The sequence below is a fragment of the Sorex fumeus genome, unplaced genomic scaffold, assembly GCF_029834395.1.
Source record: "Sorex fumeus unplaced genomic scaffold, SorFum_2.1 ptg000193l, whole genome shotgun sequence".
In the NCBI taxonomy this organism is placed as follows: domain Eukaryota; kingdom Metazoa; phylum Chordata; class Mammalia; order Eulipotyphla; family Soricidae; genus Sorex; species Sorex fumeus.
In genome coordinates this window covers 1967146-1984556 of record NW_026606250.1, presented here as the reverse complement: position 1 = coordinate 1984556, position 17411 = coordinate 1967146, and the positions used below count along the sequence as shown (strand labels likewise).

General features: G+C 60.2%; 1 protein-coding gene across 2 annotated transcripts in view; it reads right to left on the bottom strand.

The window, feature by feature from the left end:
• The window catches only part of MYT1 (myelin transcription factor 1), a 57866-nt gene extending 54493 nt beyond the window's left edge, over nt 1–3373 (bottom strand). Inside the window, exon 1 of one of the 2 annotated variants that reach the window (XM_056108088.1) lies at nt 3051–3373. The gene's annotated coding sequence lies outside the window, so the exon portion shown is untranslated. The remainder of the gene's footprint in view (nt 1–3050) is intronic. The other variant, XM_056108087.1, reaches the window with a different exon arrangement.
• Nucleotides 3374–17411: the final 14038 nt, after the last annotated feature.

The window sequence follows — 17411 nt, the reverse complement described above, 5'->3', positions numbered from 1 at the left end:
GCTGCCCAAGGGAGCCTGCGTGCCCACAACCCAACTGGGTGCCTGCAGTACCCTGATCACGTCCACTCCTTCCAGGTACACTAGTATGGCATTTTTGGGTGCAGATCTAGAAAATGGAAAAAGGGAGAGAAGGAGGAGGGAGGGAGGAGGGAGAGAAGGAGAGAGGGAGGGAGGGAAGAGGGGGGAGGGCATCCAACCCTGTGCAGGGGCCCTTGACAAGCCGGCCCCAGGGACACTGAGACAGACCAAGGGGGACTGGAGCACTCGCCAGCCAGTCTGTTCTCTCAGGAGCAAGCTCAGCGCAAGTCTAAGGGCAAAGTCATTTCAGATGGGGTGAAAATGCCTCTCTCGCCTTGGTTGTAAACATTCGGTGAAATTCTGCTGTCCCTGAAAAACAAGACAGGCTGAAATGTCATCATTTCACCAAAAGCTCCCAGAAAATGCTCTGGGCTGCCAGTGGGCTGTCCAGGGAGGAGGCCCAGGAAGGGGCAGGCCCTGGGCCCTGTGTGAGGCACCCTCGGGGGAGGAGGCCACACAGGCGCTCCCCCTGTGTCATCATGAAACCAGCATGGCCCATTTCATGATGACACCATTTCCCCAAGACATCTCCTGTCGTGCGCACCACATGATCGCGTGGAAATGACGCACGCATATTCCACGTTCACTCTTGAGTGCCGCCCAGGAACAGTGAGGGGAGGGGCAAGAGAATGGGGTCGAAGGGGCCCTTCTCGGGGAAGCTGCGAAGCCCCTGCTCACACGCCCCCAGCCTGTGTAAGACCAAGTTCCACTGAAGGGCCCTTGGCCAGGACGACACAGAGAACTCTCCACACGCCCTCAGCCTCCAGCCAGCCACAGCCCAGTGCCCTGCCATGCCCCCAGCCGAGTGCTCCCTGTGATGAGCAGGTGATCGTTCACTTCCAGCCCAGCCCCTTGAGCTTCAGAACTGCTCTGAACACTGAGCTGAGGGCTGAGCCGCCCAGAGGCTCTCCTCAGCCCCCACAAGTGTGTGGTCCGGGGCCCCTCACTAGTAGTGTAGGAGTCCTTGCAGATGGGGTTTGCGACTCCCCACTGGGGGTTGTGAGGAACTCCTTGCTGACAGAACTGGGGGCTCCCTCTGCTCTCTCTGCTCACGCACATGTGGGACGAGGACGCAGTGACATCCGGGACCCACAGCAGGAGGTGGTCTTGACTCTGCCGCGTACACAGGCTGGGAACCCCCTGCACACACTCAGTGTCCCCTGGTCCTCAGAGCCACACTTGCTGGCCCCAGAGGGAGTCGGTGGGGCCGCAGTGGAGGGACAGGGCACTGGGCAGCCCCAGGGGCAGCTCACCACAGTCAAGCTCCAGGTCAGCCGTTGGGGTTTCCTGTGTCCCCTAAGACCTCTGAGCCACACATCCCCTGTGGCGCCCCTGAAGCCTGGGTGCAGGTGCCTTGTCCCCCCCCCAAGTCTCTGCTCACTGTGTGGGAGTCTCTCGGAACTGACACCCCCTGAGGCCGAGGAGCATGTGGGGCAAAGGGGACTTGGGCCCTGTGAGAGGAATGCCTGGGCTGCCCTCAGGCACGTGGGCGATCGTTGGGAGGCTCGCTGCCCACTGGACTCCACTTTCCTCAGACGCAGTCCCGGGCCCCCATCCAACCTCAGAGCCAGGAGGTCAGAGGACATAAAGGCCCCTGCTCAGCCTCAGGGCCAGCAAACACCCTGTGAGGTCCAGGGACAAGGCTTCCGGCTCCCCAGACAGAAACACGCCTTAGAAGAACCCTTTCGCCTGAGTCCTCCCCTGCACCGCAAGCAGCACCCAGAGGCTGAGGTCGGTCCTGTCCTGTTGACAAGGCCTTCTGGCCACACCACACACCCCGGTCCTGTCACCCACCCCAGCCTTTTGTTTACCATTAATTAACAGGCCATATGGAAGGAGGCGGTGATCCAGCCAAGGACCAATGGGAGGGGGCCTGGGGTGCAAGCCAGGACCTCCGAGTCCCCGCGAGTGGCCCTCCCGGATGGTCCTGCAGCTCTGCTGGGTCTTGGCTCTCAGAAAGCAGAGCCAGGTGCAGCCTCTCACAGGACTCTCCGGTCGGGGCTTGCCTCTGGGCTCTGCCCTCTCACCCTCCGCCTTTGTTCCACTCGTCCACCAGCCTCTGAGAAAACCTGGTGTTTTGTTTGGTTTTGGTTGTTGTTGTTTAAACCTCCGAAGAAAAATTCCTCCCCTCCCTGTCCCAGAAAGATAATGACGATAGTAGCTGTCGTTACTGCCCTCCCAGAGACACGGTGATGCCCGAGACCAAGCCCACAGCGCGCACCAGTCCAGCTCCAGACATTTTGTTTCAGAAAGTGAACAGCCGACTTCCCCAGCGGCGAGGCTGAGGCCAGGGGCCCTGAGGACCACAACAGCCTCAGAGCTCACCGTGTCCCAAGCCACAAAGGAGATGAGCTGGGGAGGGCCCGTGCGCACACAGCAAGGACGCCCTTCCGCACCCGCGCTGGCGGCTGGCCCGGTCTGCCCTTCAGCCGAAGACCCAGACCTGCTCACACAGCTCCGCAGGGAGACGGAGCTGCCGGCACCGTACGACAGACACAGCACCCTCGATGGCCTCCCTTCCGCCGCCACGCAGGGGACACGCCAGGACCAAGTGCTCACACATTCAGGGCTGCGCGGTCTTGGGTAGGGGTCACACGGGTAGGGGTCCCTCACAAGAGGCAAGCACCCCTTCCCGGTACCAGGGGCTGCTCCGCGCCGAGCTCTCTGCGCTCTCCTTCCACATAAAGTTTCTCATCCTGATACAAGATCCCCTGACGTCTCTCCTGCCAGCCTGTCAGCCAAGTGGCCCCTGGGCTCCCACAGAGCCGGGCCAGCCAGCAGGGACGGAGAGGAGGGAAGAGCCCAGAGGAGAAGAAAGCCCCGTCCGGCGACAGGGCGAGCGGCTCTCGCGCAACCCAGACCTGCCTCTCGCGCCCAGAAAGCCTCATCTCGGAGCCAGAGGCACTCGCTGCCGCTCGCGGCCCGCGCGGGGCGTCTGCCTTTGTCAGCGGAAGAGCGGAACATTGACTTACCTTTCCCCGCAGCTATTGTCTGTCCTCCTTCAAAATGACATCACGAAGGCGATCATGAAATTTACATGGGGGTGCAGGCTGGACGGGGGCGGAGAGGCAGACAGCTGCCTCCCTCTCGCGTCACATGTGGGGAAGCCTGTGAGGGTTTCAATTAAATATCTTCTCCCCTTCGCGTGCGAACTCTAAGCCAGCTAAAGGCGATGTCTCATTTACTTAATGACCGCTCTCATTAGCAGCGGTGGCACGGGCTGGCGGAGACGCTCCTTTGTAAATACGCTACCCATGAACCCTTGGGGCTCCAATATATCTGTTTACTCTCTGAGGTGAAATAAATTTACAGTACAGCATCAGAAAGATGGATCTGCTGACTGGGAGCGTGAGAGGTGCCCAGCGGCACAAAGCCTGGCCCCTACTTCCAGCCGCAGTCCACTGAAGATGCCTGTGCTTTCCTCACCTACTGATAATTAATCTGCAACGTGACTGGGATTTTTTTTAATGCGAAACGCAAAAAAGGGCAGAGAAGATCCCAACCTCTACTCTCACCCCCCCCTGCTTTCTCCACCAGTGGTTCAGTCCAATAATTCCTAATAGCAGCAAGCAGAATGACAGATGCCCTAGGTTCGCACGGCTGCAGCGAAAGTACTTTACAATATTTATTGGTGGTTCAGAATATGACCTACCATCATAAAGAAGAGACTACAGATTTATTACTCAGGCAAACCAGGAGGATTACATATTGGCTTATCTGCATATTCAAGTACCAATGACTTAAATGTCTATATTTGTTTTGTTTTGTTTATAGAAGTACCTATGGCCACAGGCTGGAAGCGTGAAGTCACACAAACAAAGACTCAGGAAAAGGGGCTTTACTTTTATCACACTTTCAGTTTTTTCCCCAAGTTTTAAAATAATCCAATCCTCTCCAAGAGAGCTGAGTGCCCCCGAGACAGAGTGCTCCTCCCTGCTCACCGCCAACTTTGTCGCAGTCAGAAGCAACACAGCTCTGTCAAAACCTCTTCCAGCCGGGACCCGGGAGGGCACCATGGCCCATGGTGTGTCTGTTACTGACACTGACACTTTCCCATCAGGGTGAATGCGGACTTCCCTCAGGCAGAGGACCGGGGACCCAGGGCACTGAACCTCTCTCTACGCTCTGTTCTTTCATGATTAGCTGGGGAAACAGTGGTCAGAATCCAGACAATCCACAACCAATGAAGCCTAGACCTTCAGTGCCAAGAGACAGTCTTGGCTAAGAGGACGATGTCCTGTGAAGCCACCAAGCCAGCACCACTGAAGGGGTGCCCAGGGCATGGATGCACATACCTGGGTCCTCGCCTCTGCACTAGGAGAGCAGCCTTGAGAATTTGCTACAACTCTCTGAAATTCGCCACTGTATCAACACACAACACTGCTTTTCCCCTGAAGCATGGCGCTTCCAACACTACACACATCATTCTCAGCACATAGTGTGCTCAGGACAATCCTTAGATTGAGCACAAGGAAACAAGTGTCACCCTTCACTGGCCAAACTGAGGATGAAATATTAATCAGCCAAACGAGAAGCGTGGGAGGCTCCACAATGCTGCTGCCTTGCTTTCACTACAGCCATTAGCATAGAGGACGTCCTCAGTTGAGAGCACTGCTGAAAAGCCATTTTCTATCTCCTCTGGACACACTGTGAGTGCCAGGATATTTCACGTCCCAAACCTTTGGCATTCTGAAATTCTATTAAGCCCTTATCGGCAGCCTGCAGGCTCAGGGCAGCCCGCTTACCATTGTTCCCGCTGACTAGGGAATCAAAGGGAGAGCTAGTGCTGAATCAGCCTTATTCCCCAACAATCCCCAGCATCCGGGAGCACCATTTGCTTCAGATACGTAAAGGCTTAGGAAATAGCCATGAAACAGAGACGATGACTGGGAAAATCAGCGTGGTTCTCATAGATGAGGCACTGTGGCAAAATCACCTCTTTAAGCCATAGAGTTGTATTTGTCTGCAAACTGAAAACTGAGAAGAACTTGAGTTTTGGAAAGGGCCACCAGTCCCTCCCTGCCAAGTACTCACAGCTGAAGGTCCCTAAAGCTGCAAACCAAGGCCGGTTCCAGGATCCCAGAGAGGGGCCAGCAGCTCCCCCTGGGATGATACTCACGTTGTCAGTGTTTCAGAAGGGGGGATGAAGAGTGACGTTTCAGAATTTTTTAACATATTTTTCAAGAGAGCAAAGGCAGATTTCTCAGGAAGAAACGTGGGCAGTGTGAGGTTGTGCGCCAGAGATCTGGTCAGCACTCTGGACAGCACCTCGCTCCCGCCCCCGCCCCCCACCCCTCCTTTGTCTGGATTCCAGACCAGACCTCCCGCCTCGCTTGCCAGAGACCCCTACACAGGTGCAAATAGAACTTTTCAAACCAAGAGGCATTTTTCATAGCTAAGTTTGCTGCTCACAATTCTAAGAGCTTTGCTTTCGGGCAGGGAAGGGGGCAAAATTGCAGGGAACCGCGAGTGCGTTCTGCACTGGGAAGATGCACAGGAAAACACTTTTGTCTGACTAGAGGGTCCCATACTCCCCCCAGGAGGACCCAAGTCTGCAAACCGAGCTCCAAGCTGGGCACTGCTCACTGAGGAAGTGCTTTGTGTAAGCGGGGAGCGGGCTTAATGACGGCTTAGCGGGCAAGATCATTTCAAATAAAGTGTAATTACTTGTGCAAATCTGCACACAGACATTCCAAGTGTCAGTTCATTTGCTTCATAAAAACTCTTTCAAGCAATTTTGGTTTAAACTTTCTGCATCTGTAATGGGCACCACCTTCTCCGATGACCAGCTGGGGGTGAGGGTTTTCTTCTTCCCTTCTGAAAGCTTCCCTGCAGATGGGCGCCCGCCTTAAAGCTGCAGACGACAATTAGGGCTGTTGTGTGCGGAGCTGAGATGGTCAGCATTAATATTGTATACGAACAGCTGAGGGCAAGGGGGGGTACTGCCGCAGGCAGGCTCTGGCAGATGGAGCAAACAAAACCAAGAGCCACTCTCACCGACTCCGCTGAGTGTGTGCCTGTCTCTCACACACATGCCAGTTGTGAGCCTCCTCACACACACAACACAGATACACGCGTACACACACCAGCCACGGTGAGAGACTGTTCATGCTGAGACAGCAAACATGCTGACACACTAGCACTGTGAGAGCACACGCCACAGAGTTCATGTGGGTACACACACGGACTAGGGGCTCCTGATTCTAGCTTCTCTCTCTCTCTGTCTCTCTCACACGCACGCATGCACACACACACGGTGACGGGCAGCCGCGGTCCTCTGCAGTCTCACACACCCCTCTCTCCACCCTGTTCTCTCCCAGAGGCTCCCAGGAGCTGTGCGTGCACCTACCTCTCTCTGCCCACCATGGCTGCCCTCGAGACTGACTCCACACAGTGTGGCCTCCCCAGGCCCTCAGGCCCAGAACCAAGGCGGGGTCCCAGCCTCCCCAGAGGTGACCCGTGCCAGTCACCTCCTGTGCTGCCCAGAAAGAACACAGCTGCCAGGTCCCTCTGCCAGGTCTCTCTGCACCAGGCACAAACGGGCAACAGGCACTGTGATGGGGGGGGGGGAGGGGGCACGCACCCAGGAAGGTCCCGCAGAGCGCCATCCTCACTGGGCAGTGCATCTCCATCCATGCAGGAGAAAGTTACTGCAGGGTTCTGCGCCCCAGGGCCAGGAGGGCCAGGGAGCAGCTACTGACGAAGTGATGCCCAAGTTGGCCAATGAGGCTCCTCCCCACACAATGGACCCCAGGCCCAGACAATGAGCCGCCTGTGGGGGGAGGCACAGCCCCAACGAGAGGAGGGAGGCTTTCCTGAGGACACTGGCCACATGCCCCATCCCTCCCCTCCCCCCTCCCTGCTCCTCCCTGTGCCTTGGCCCTGCCCTCCTCCCCCTCCTCTACTCTGCCCTGTCTCACCCCATCCCACCCTCCCCTTCCTGACTTTGTCCCTCACCTCTCCAGCTCTTCCGGACCCCCGCCTTGCCCCTTCTCTCCCCTACTCTGGCCCCCCTCCTTATTCTGCCTGGTCCCTGCCCTCCTCCTCCTCCTCCTCCCCTGTGAAGCTGCATGGTTGCCATGGCAGGCTGGGCCAGTGGGGGCATTTGTTTCTGAGTGCTGTAGTTGAGTGCATGTGTACACACACAGGTGAGTGAACAAGCACTGCGCGTGCAGGCAGGCCACTGTGCATGTTTGTGAGCGCCACATTGCGCTGAGACACAACGTGTGTGCACATGTGTGAGCACTGAGCACTGTGGAAGCTCAGAGGGCACTCGAAGCCCCAGTGCACAGGGTGCTGACAGGACAGGACAGACACGTGAGCACTGCGTGAGCTGTGTGTGAGTGCACCCCTGCAGGAGGGCCGTGAGCCCAGTGCTTCACCCTGCTCAGCTCTGTTTAGGTGACTCTGGAATTCTGTACCCAGAGCAGATGGCCTTGAAGATAAAGCTGCCCAGGCGCCTGGACAGTGAGCCGTGGGCGGTTGCCATGGCAGGCTGGGCCGTGGAGTCTGTCTGTGAGCAGCCGTAGGAGGCCAACCCACAGACTCCAGGTCCCACCCCAGCCCCGCCACCGTCCAACAGGCGGCAGCTGGCACCTGTGGGTGCTGGTAAGGCAAAGATTGGGCCGACACTTACTGTGTGGCCACACTGGGAGACCCCTCAAACCATCCCAGATTCCAACTGGCCCTGTGGATCCAGCTACACCCACCAAGCCCCGGAGCACAAGGTGAGCGCGGCCTTCCTGCGGTCCCACTCGCTAGCAGGGACCCACTTCTGAAGGGCCATTATCCCACCACCTGGCCCCACCCCCAGCCCTGCAGCTGCGCGGGCAGGCACCTGTATGCAAATACAGGAGGACCGAGTGGGCCCTGCAAGCAAGGGCACTGGCGAGGGGGCCCGCAGGAGGCTCCCTGCGTGGGGACACCAGAGCCTGGCATGCTGGTGCTCGAGGCCCTCCCAGGAGGTCAAGGAGGGCTGGAGCCAGGACCCTGGCTCTGAAAGGGGTGCCCCTCAGAGAGATGCCTGGCCCCATAGAGCCCGGCCCGCTGCACCACCAGGAGCAGGTGGAAGCTCAGAGGCACCCAAAGCCCCAGCGAAACAGTGTCGGCAGGACAGGGCTGATGCGTGTGTGGCTGAGACAGGCACGCGTGTGCCCTGGGACAGACACACGTGCATACCCCAGGACAGACACGTGTGCACCCAGGTTCCAACGTGCACACCCTCTGCTGACTGACCCCAAGATGCCCTTGTGCCCTCTATAGAGGGTCCATCTGCCTCGGGGCTTGGCGGGAGGCATATAGGGAGCACCTCGGGAGTCACCGGGGAGCAGCAGCCTTGTCCTGGAACGAAGGCGCGAGTTCTTGGCCACAGGGGCCCTGCCGACCAGTCTGCCCAGCCGCATGGCCTTTCCCACAGCGCCCCCACGTACAGCTGGGCTGGGCTCCTTCGGGTCTCTCTTCAGAGTCTCATACGCATGAGGCTGAGCCAGCCACCAGCTGGGCCTCCGGGCGGGACACCTGCAGACCAAGTGAGCACCCACAGTCCACAAACAGCCCCTCAGAGCCGGCAGCTCAAGCCCCCGGCCCTGCAGCAGCCATTGCTTCTCTCCCCAGTGAAAGGAGGTGTAAAGCACAAAGTGTGTACACATGAAATCTGCGTCTCTCTCACACACACACACACACACACACACGCACACACACTCACGTGCACGGGTTCCCCTTCCTTGACAGCAGCGCCCAGAGGCAGTTCCCGCTGCCTGTTGCTGCACTTGGCCCCGTGTCCCTAGTACACACCCCGTAAACTAAGGCGAACAGAGGAGAGAGGCCACATTCGAGCCCAAGTCTCTGCAGGGCAAGGGTCTTGCTGAGAAAGAGGCCCAGACAGGGAGGAAAAACCATACTCAGCAGACTGGGTCACAGTGAGGAGCTGAGTGTGCAGACACCCCTGCTCGCGCCTGCTGGAGTGCACGTGTGTGGCGCTCCAGGAGGGTGGCGCTCTGCTCATCTGTGTGGGTGCAAACTTGTGTACACACGAGTGCCTGTGCACACATCTCTGTGGCTGCGTGTAGTTCTGTGTGCTCCTGTGCGTATGCTCCTGTGTGCGTGTGTGTGTTCCTGTGCGTGTGCTCCTGTGTGCGTGTGGCAGTGCTGTGGGCATATGTGTGAGTGCCTGGACAAGGACCCGCTGGCTTTGGCGCTGGCCCCCCTGCCCTCCCCGGGCTGTGGTGCCTGTGCCAGGTCTGCACGTGTGCCCCTGCTGTGCCTCCCCCACCAGGTGGAAGCTGTGGGCAGCAGAGTGTGGCCTGCAGGGTTGCCCTCCTAGGCGGTGAAGCAGGACTGCGTCCACTGGCAGCAGCAGAAGCTGCCCAGGACCCTTTTGCCTCCTGCACATGACGGTCCAGAGTGTTTTCCTCCTTGGCCCTCTTGGAGGTTTCCACGCTGGTGAGGGGCCTGTTTGCGATCTTGGAAATCACTTTACTAAGATGTGACCCTTGTGGGAACGAGTGCGGGAAGCCAACCCCCTGCACCCTGTCTTTGTGCAGAACCTTAGAGGCAGCCGGGGGCAGTCGGGGTGGGGACAGAGGGGTGGACACAGTCTCCTCACTGGGGGGCCCCGGTCCAAACGGGTTTCCTGGTTGGTGCCAGTGACGAACCCCATGCAAAATGCATCTCTCCCACCAAGACACCTGAATGAGCTCAGGCCTCTTCCGAGGCACTGGGCTGAGTGAGTGCCTGCAGCGTCCTGACCAGGGCACCCGTGGGCGCCGTGGTTCTGAGGGGCTGCTCCTGGGGGTGAGGCCGTGAGCCTGGAGCCCACCGCCTGACCCTCCCTTCCTTGGGCCCTCAGCCTGCTCAGGCCGCTGCCAGGGGCAGGAACCAGGGGGCGGCTGGCTCCCACCAACCCTCTGGAAGGGCGGAGGGCGGACTCCCGGGAGCCCCCTGCAGGTGAGGACAGTGGGGGCGGACCCCTGAGCCTGGAGAGGGCCACGGGTGGGGACCCTCCAGCCCTGCTCTCTCCCTTCTCCCAACGACCCAGTCTCCCCAAGACTTTCCAGGCCCCTCAGGGCAGCTGGGCCTCAGGCGTCCAAACCCAGCCCCGAGGGAGAGGGGTGCACGGTGCTCCGGTTCACGGGAGGTGAAGGAAGGACGTGGTGGGCCCACACTCAGGGGCCACAGCTTGCTGAGGGAGGGGCTCTGGGGGGCTTCTGGAACAGGCAGCCTTTGAGAGGCTGGGGTGGGGGAGGGGCAGGTGGAAGGCGCCAGAAGGGTGGGGGTAGGGGGGGCCTGAACAAAGGGCTCTGTCTGCTGGGTCCAGCCTGCACCTGCCTGGCTCCAAGAGCAGCTCAAGGGGCGGGCAGGGGCCCAGGGGTCTTCTTTCTGAGGCCCGTCGACACTGCTTGAGGGGCATGAGAGGTGCCAAGGCGGACGCATGAGCCCCAGACACGGTTCCTCCAGGCTGGGTCCAGAGGCGACAGCTGCTTCTGTCCACTCACCACAAGCACTGCAGACAGACCTCCCGCCCACTGCCCTGACACCCGAGTACAGTAGGTCCTCTCCCCTTCCCCCTCCTCCGCCCCCTCCCCCTGCTCCTCTTCCTCCTCCCCCTGCTCCTCCTCTTCCTCCTGCTCCTCCTCGCCTCCCCCTGCTCCTCCTCCTCCCCCCTGCTCCTCTACCCTCCCCCTGCTCCTCCTCCCCTCCTCCCTCTGCTCCTCCTCCTCCCCCTGCTCCTCCTCCCCTCTCCCTCCTATTCCTCCCCCCTCTTCCTATCACCCCTCTTCCTACTTCTGTTACTGCTTCTCCCTGGAAAGAAGGTCGGGGTCAATGGAGAGGAAAAGAGGGAAGAGGGGAGAGGAAGGAAGACAGGAGACAGAGCCGAAGTGGGTGAAGGAGGAGGAGTGAGAGGAGGAGTGAGTGGAGGAGTGAGTGGAGGAGGAGTGGGAGGAGGAGGAGTGAGTGGAGGAGGAGTGGGAGGAGGAGGAGTGGAAGGAGGAGGAGTGAGTGGAGGAGGAGTGGGTGGAGGAGGGGTGGGAGGAGGAGGAGTGGGAGGAGGAGGAGGAGCTCTCCTGCAGCTGGGGCGGCCCTGGGTCCCTGCCCACCTGACCCAGCCGCTGGGCCCAGCAAGCCCAGGCCCCAGGCAGGTCTCGGTGGAAGCTGGGTTTGGACTCTCCCCACTGCGTTCCCACCTCAGGGCCCACTCTCTCCAGACCCTGGACTGCCCACTTTCCCTCCTCATCCCTCAGAAGGCGAGCCCAGAGCTGCGTCTCATCACCCAGCTGGGAGTGGAGGGGCGGGCAGGGAAGAGCAGACTTGCACTCAGTTTCCCCAACTGCTTTAACCTTGTACTCATTGGACTAGTTAGAAGCAGAGTGTGGGCCTGGGGATGGAGGCAGGAGAAGGACGTGGCCTAAGGGTCAGCCCAGCCTGACTGCAGGAGGGCTGGAGCCCCCCTCCCCCGCCTGAGCCTCACCGGGGTTCCTGCTCTCTGGAGACCTGGGGGAGCCAGGGAAGGAGAGCGAGTCAGACCCGTGGGGCACTGCGTCCGAGCCAGGACTCGGGGTCCGGCTGCCCCTCCTTGCTGTGGCAAGTGAGATCAGCACACAACTCCCAGGGCTGCCGAGTCAGCACCCCCGGGCCACCCTCCCTCACGCTGTCCCCTCTTTGGTCTTTCTCTCCTTTCACGCCCTCTAGTCCCTGGCCCTCAGCTATTTCTACTATCTGACTGGTCATTCCTCATGGGACCAGACAATTGGGCAACCAGTGGGATCTCATGTGCAAATGAGGGTCACTGATCGTGTGGTAGCAGATGGGATCTCACACGGCCTTACAAGGGCTTATGAAATGATCTCACACGGCCTTACGCACATAAGGGTTTGTAGAAGGACGAAATGAAGGCTTCTGCGAGGTAGGTCTGGGTTCTCCCTCCTCTGTTCTGTTTGGTTGGTTGGTTCCTTGTTTTCTGGTCATACTAAAAAAGGGCGTTTGCCTTGCACGCGGCCAACCTGGGTTCAATTCCTCCGCCCCTCTCAGAGAGCCTGGCAAGCTACCAAGAGTGTCTCGCCCGCACGGCAGAGCCTGGCAAGCTACCCGTGACGTACTCGATATGCCAAACACAGTCACAACAAGTCTCACACTGGAGACGTTACTGGGCCCGCTCGAGCAAATCGATGCGCAAGGGGAGGGCAGTGCTACAGTGCTACTGAAGAACTGGTGTTCGGGGCTTACTCCTGGCTCTGTGCTTAGTTATCACTCCTGGCAGCCTCAGGGGACCACATGGGGTGCCGGCTCGGACCCAGGCGGGCCACGTGCAAGGTATGTGCCCCACCCACTGTACTGCCGTTCTGCCCCGCCCCCTTTCTGATCTCGCCCTCCCCCTCTTCTCCAGGATCAGGAGACCCCGCCTAACAGCAGGCCTGCTGGACAGCAGAACCTCCAGACTGGGGAAGCAGGGCGTGGCAGAGGCTCCGGCCAGCGGTCAGCACAGCAACGTGAAGGCGGAGCAGGAGCCCGAGAGGTGGCTGCTCAGGGCTGATTGGCAAGCGAGTCAACAGCAATTGCTTGATGAAAATGTTTGCAGTGCAATTAGCAGCTGCCACAAATCAAAGTTTGACTGTGTTTACGATAAACTCATTGAACCACAGGGAACAGCTCGTGCGGACTTCACCCACCACCCTGCAGTTGGCCTTGCGGAACGCCTTCCCGTGCTGGAGAGCTGGCCGAGTGCCTCTGCGAGGCTGCCTCCTCTTCTCTGCACCGTTCTTCCTCTGCTCTGTGCAGCCCCATCTTGACGCCTCGGCCCTGAGCCTGGGTCAGAGACCAACCCTCGGGAGACAAATGTGCCTCCAAGCCCACATTTCGCTTCTGCTGCTCAGAGTCTCACCTGAGCAAAGCCCAAGATGGAAACACAGGTGCCTCCCCACACAGTCATCTGATTTGATAGCACCTGCCGGGTACCAGTCTACCTGGCCAGAGACCCAGCACCTTTGCTTCAGCTGAGACAGAGCTAGGAGTCCCCACCCAGAGCTCTGCACCCCCGTAGTCTTTCCCCTGAGCACTCACCCTGCTCCGGGCTTTTCCTGCTGCAAAACTCTGCCTGAAACCCTCACAATCCTCTGGCAGGCCCATTCCTTCCACCAAAGCTGGACTTCCTTCAGCATGCAACCACCTCACCCATCCCCCAACGCTGTATCTGAACCTTGAAATAGTCAACCGCTCAGTGATCAGCATGCAGCTTGCTCCCTCCTCAGCCTGCTGAAACGGTCTGCCCCATCTCTCCATGCCCGTGGCTCCCTCTCACACGCAGAGCACAAACTGCAGGCGTCATTAACATCAGCACAGAAAGCAACACCCTTCCATCGTGGTTATCACTGCGTTTGTCCAGGGTCAGGGAGCGAGCTCGGAGAACTGGCACACACAGGGTGTGTGCAGGAGCCCAGATTCAATCCCTGGCATGGCTTTGTTCCCCAAGCGCTTCCTGGTAGGAAACAAACAAACAAACAAAAGACCCCACAAAACCAAAACCATTGTTTTGGGTGTGTATTCCCTGGGTCTGTGATCTCTGGGCTGTGCCCTGGTGTGACGTCCCTTCTCAGCTGTGCTAGGCACTCTCCTCCCTGCAGGAAGACGCCACCACACTGCCATGGTCATAGCTGTTCAGGTGGTTGCCTTGTGCCACCTCTTGCCCTTTGTGCCTCTTGTTGGGGCAGTGTAACAGCCTGGATCTTCACGTGGGTCCCCATCTGTGCAAAAGGAAGCAAGGGGGTCTGGGCTGCTGGTCCACACCACTCCACTCACTCACAGGGACCCCCCCCCCCAGCACCTCTGCAGGGCGTGAGCACCTAGGCAGCTTAGCCAGGGGCCGGCCATGGCCAACGGGGGAAGGCTGCAGGTGCCCAAGTCCACTCCCACCTGGAGTCCTCTGCGTCTGCCTGGACCTACCCAGGGGCCCCACTGGACTTCTGACGGGTGTACAGCACTTCCCACGCATGGGACTCTGTTGGCAGTTCACCATCTCCTGAAGCCACGGATCCGACCTTCTCGTACCAGCTGCTCGCACCTGCGCCCGGCTCGAATGTGAACCTCACAACTAGCACCTCACTTTACCCTTGAATCCCAGGAGGCGTCCCCCAGGTCTGGGTGTCATCCTGTGGGCCTCTGCAGTCAGAGCCGGGGCCACCTGGGGGGACAGCTGCGCTGCCCACTCCGGGCGGGGAGGCTGAGGTGCCCAGCCGGGGAAAGGGCACGCTGTCCCTCTCATTTCTTTCCAGGCAAAGCCTGAGAGTCACAAAACGTTTCAGTTCAAACTGATCCCATGTTCCTTCAAGGAGCCTCTCCAGCAGTTTTCATTAAAGGCTTTAATAGATTTCATAGGGCTTCTCACATCCGGAAGGGTGATGGAGCAAATGCATTTTCTCTGCTTCTAGAATATCAGCAACAGCTCAGAAGACAAATGTGCCGTGAAAATGCAGAGCAAGCCACTCCTGTAGGCGGCCCGTTGGCGGCACTTCCGGCACACAGAGCGAACAGGAGCCGCCAGAACAAGGACCTGGTTCTGGACTCGAGGGACCCTCGAGGTGCCCTCGGAATGGGCTGCTCCCACCCCGAGCCAGGGGCACAGCAAGCACGCTGCCCGGCGTCCGGGCTCGTTGGTCTGAGGGGGGAGAGCAGGTTGCCCTGCCTCACCCCTGCACCTGCGCACCAGCCTGGGGCCCTCCCGGTCTGCAGGGACCGCCCAGCCGGGCACACCAGGGCCACCCCAGCCTGCAGTGCTTCCTGTGCCGGCTCAGCCCCTAGTGCTCTGCGCTGGGCTCCTCCTGGGCCCTGCACAGCCCCCTCTCCCACACACCTCCCCAGCCCTCCCTCGCCCCTCCCCCACCTCCTCCCTCGTCCCTCCCCTGCCCCCTCCCTGGCCCCCTCCTCCAACTCCCTCCCAGACCAGTTCCCCTGAGCCCCTCACTTGACCTCCTCTCCAGACCCCCTTCCCTGACTCTCTGCCCAAACCCCACCCCAGACCCCTTCCCTCGACTCCCTCCCCCACCAGGTTTTCCTGCGGGCAGGCAGCCTTTGGCAGTCCCTGACTGCCTCCAAGTGCCCACAGTCCACTCTCCTCTTGTCCGGGCAGCCACACCCACAGCCCCTGCTTCCAGCTGTGCTTCTGCAGCTGTGCTGCCCCCAGGGGGCAGGGAGGCCGCAGGGCAAGGCAGGGGAAGGTCCAGTCCTGGTGACCGCCCGGCCCGGCCAGACTGGCTGGAGCCTGGATCTGCACACAGCAAGGCAGGCGCCCCTCTCCGCTCTGCGGCATGTCTGAGCCTTGGGTGGTGCACCAGGGAAGGGACGCACAAAGCCCAACCTTGGACCAGAGTCCAGCCATCCCCAGGGACCCTGGGGATCCCAAGGAGCAGGAGGGACAGGGACAGGGGAGCACAGGGGAGCACAGCAGTGACAGCGGGCAGAGCACCAGGAGTAAGCGCCACCAAGGCCCAAACCCAAAAGAGAAAATTCTGTTTGAAATGGCACAGGTGTCTCCCAGCTCCCGGGCAGCAGGCGGCTCTGAGGGTGTGGAGGCCTCGGAGGTGGCTGGAGGAAGGGTCGGGAGCCTGCATGGAGGGCCCACACCCACCCAAGGGCAGAGGCAAGAGGGGGTGGGGCGGGTCTCAGGTGGAGAAGGCCCAGCTGGCCTCCGCCCTGCCCCAGCCCCCGAGCACAGCACCGTGGACACTCCGACCTGCTTCTACACTCAGATTTTTCTGTTTTTGGTTTTGGGGCCACACCCAGTGGTGCTCAGGGGTGGTTGAGGAATTAGTCCTTGTCACCTCAGGGGACCTTATGGGTCAGCTGAGTGCAAGGCCTGTGCCCTCCCTGCTGTCTCCGGCCCTACGTCTACACACTGCTCTCCCCTGGAGGGTCCACAACAGGGCGGCACACAGCACCTTCCCCCAGCATCTTACACTGCAGCATGCACACACAACCATGTGCCCACCCCCGGTTCTGCATGCTCCTACACACACACACACACACACACACACACACACACACACACACCCCTGGAGCCAGGTTTGCCAGAAGCCTATTCTGTGCCGATGACAATCTGAGGCCGTCCCGCATGCCTCCTCCAGCTGTGACACACACACGCCTTCCGAACACAGCCCGCCAGCAGGCCACCCTCTGCAGGAGCCCAGCCGAGGGCAGGAACTGTGTCCCCCAAGCCCAGGAGGCACAGGAAGGGAACACGTGACTGATTCCAGGATGTTGCTCAGCTCCACCGGCTGCTTGCACAAGACCCTGGTTTGAGACCAGAGCACAGCAGCAGGGCGGGGGCGGGGAGCAGGAAGGAGGGCGCAGGGTGGGGAGGACAGGGGAAGTGAGGGAGAGGACAGTGGGGGGCGGGAAGGGCAGGGAAGGGGCAACCGCAACAGCGTAAGTCCCAGGTAAGCCTCTGGGATGGTGAAGCGCCTCGGGCCCCCTGACCCTGGGACCCTGGTCTCTGGGACCTGCCGCTCCACAATAGCTCACAAACCGCCAACCTCTCAGGGGGGTGTGCACTGACCGGGTGGGATTGCCTGCAGCCCCTCGCCCGCCCGGGCTGCACCATGCCAAGCCTCAGCATGGGAGGAAGGCCGGCGGTCTCCCCACCCCGCCCTCTGCCAGTTCTCCTCGGGCCATGCTCAGACTGGCCACTGGGGGTCAGGGTTGCGCTGCCTTGCACCGAAATTGTCTGGACAAAACTGATGGGGGGAATCAAGGCCGTCCCCTCTGCGCAGGGCCCCCTCCTCCACGGTGACTGGCCTCTGGGCGTCCATCCCCTTCAAGAACCGGGCTGCACACCACCTCCAGGCCCACTCCCCGGGAGCTCAGCCAGGTCCAGAGAGGGTGTGTCTGTGCGTGTCTGTGTCCCTGTGTGTCTGTGTCTGTGTCTGTGTGTGTCTGTACACAAGCGTTTGGAGCCTCTGCTGCATCCGTGTGGGAACATTCACACCTGAGAGGACGCGTGTGTCCGGTATGCCGTCACCTCTCCATGTGTGTGCACGTGCTATACGAACATGTTTTGTGTGTGTGTGTCTCTGTGTGTGCATGTGCATCTGTCGAGACAGGTGGACATGAGGGTGCAGCTGGGCAGGGTTCCTTCCTGCCCCTCGGCCCCAGGGAAGCACCTGTGCGCACACTTGCTGCCATGCAGGGCCACACCCAGAGCCCAGGTGGCCTCAGACGCGGCCCCACATGGCTCCTCCCCACAGCTGCCCTGACAGCCGGTTCTCCCGTGCAAGGGGACCAGCCCCCACAGGACACGCAGGGCGCCCTGCCGTGGGACCACAGCCCTCGGGGGCTCCAAGGACGAG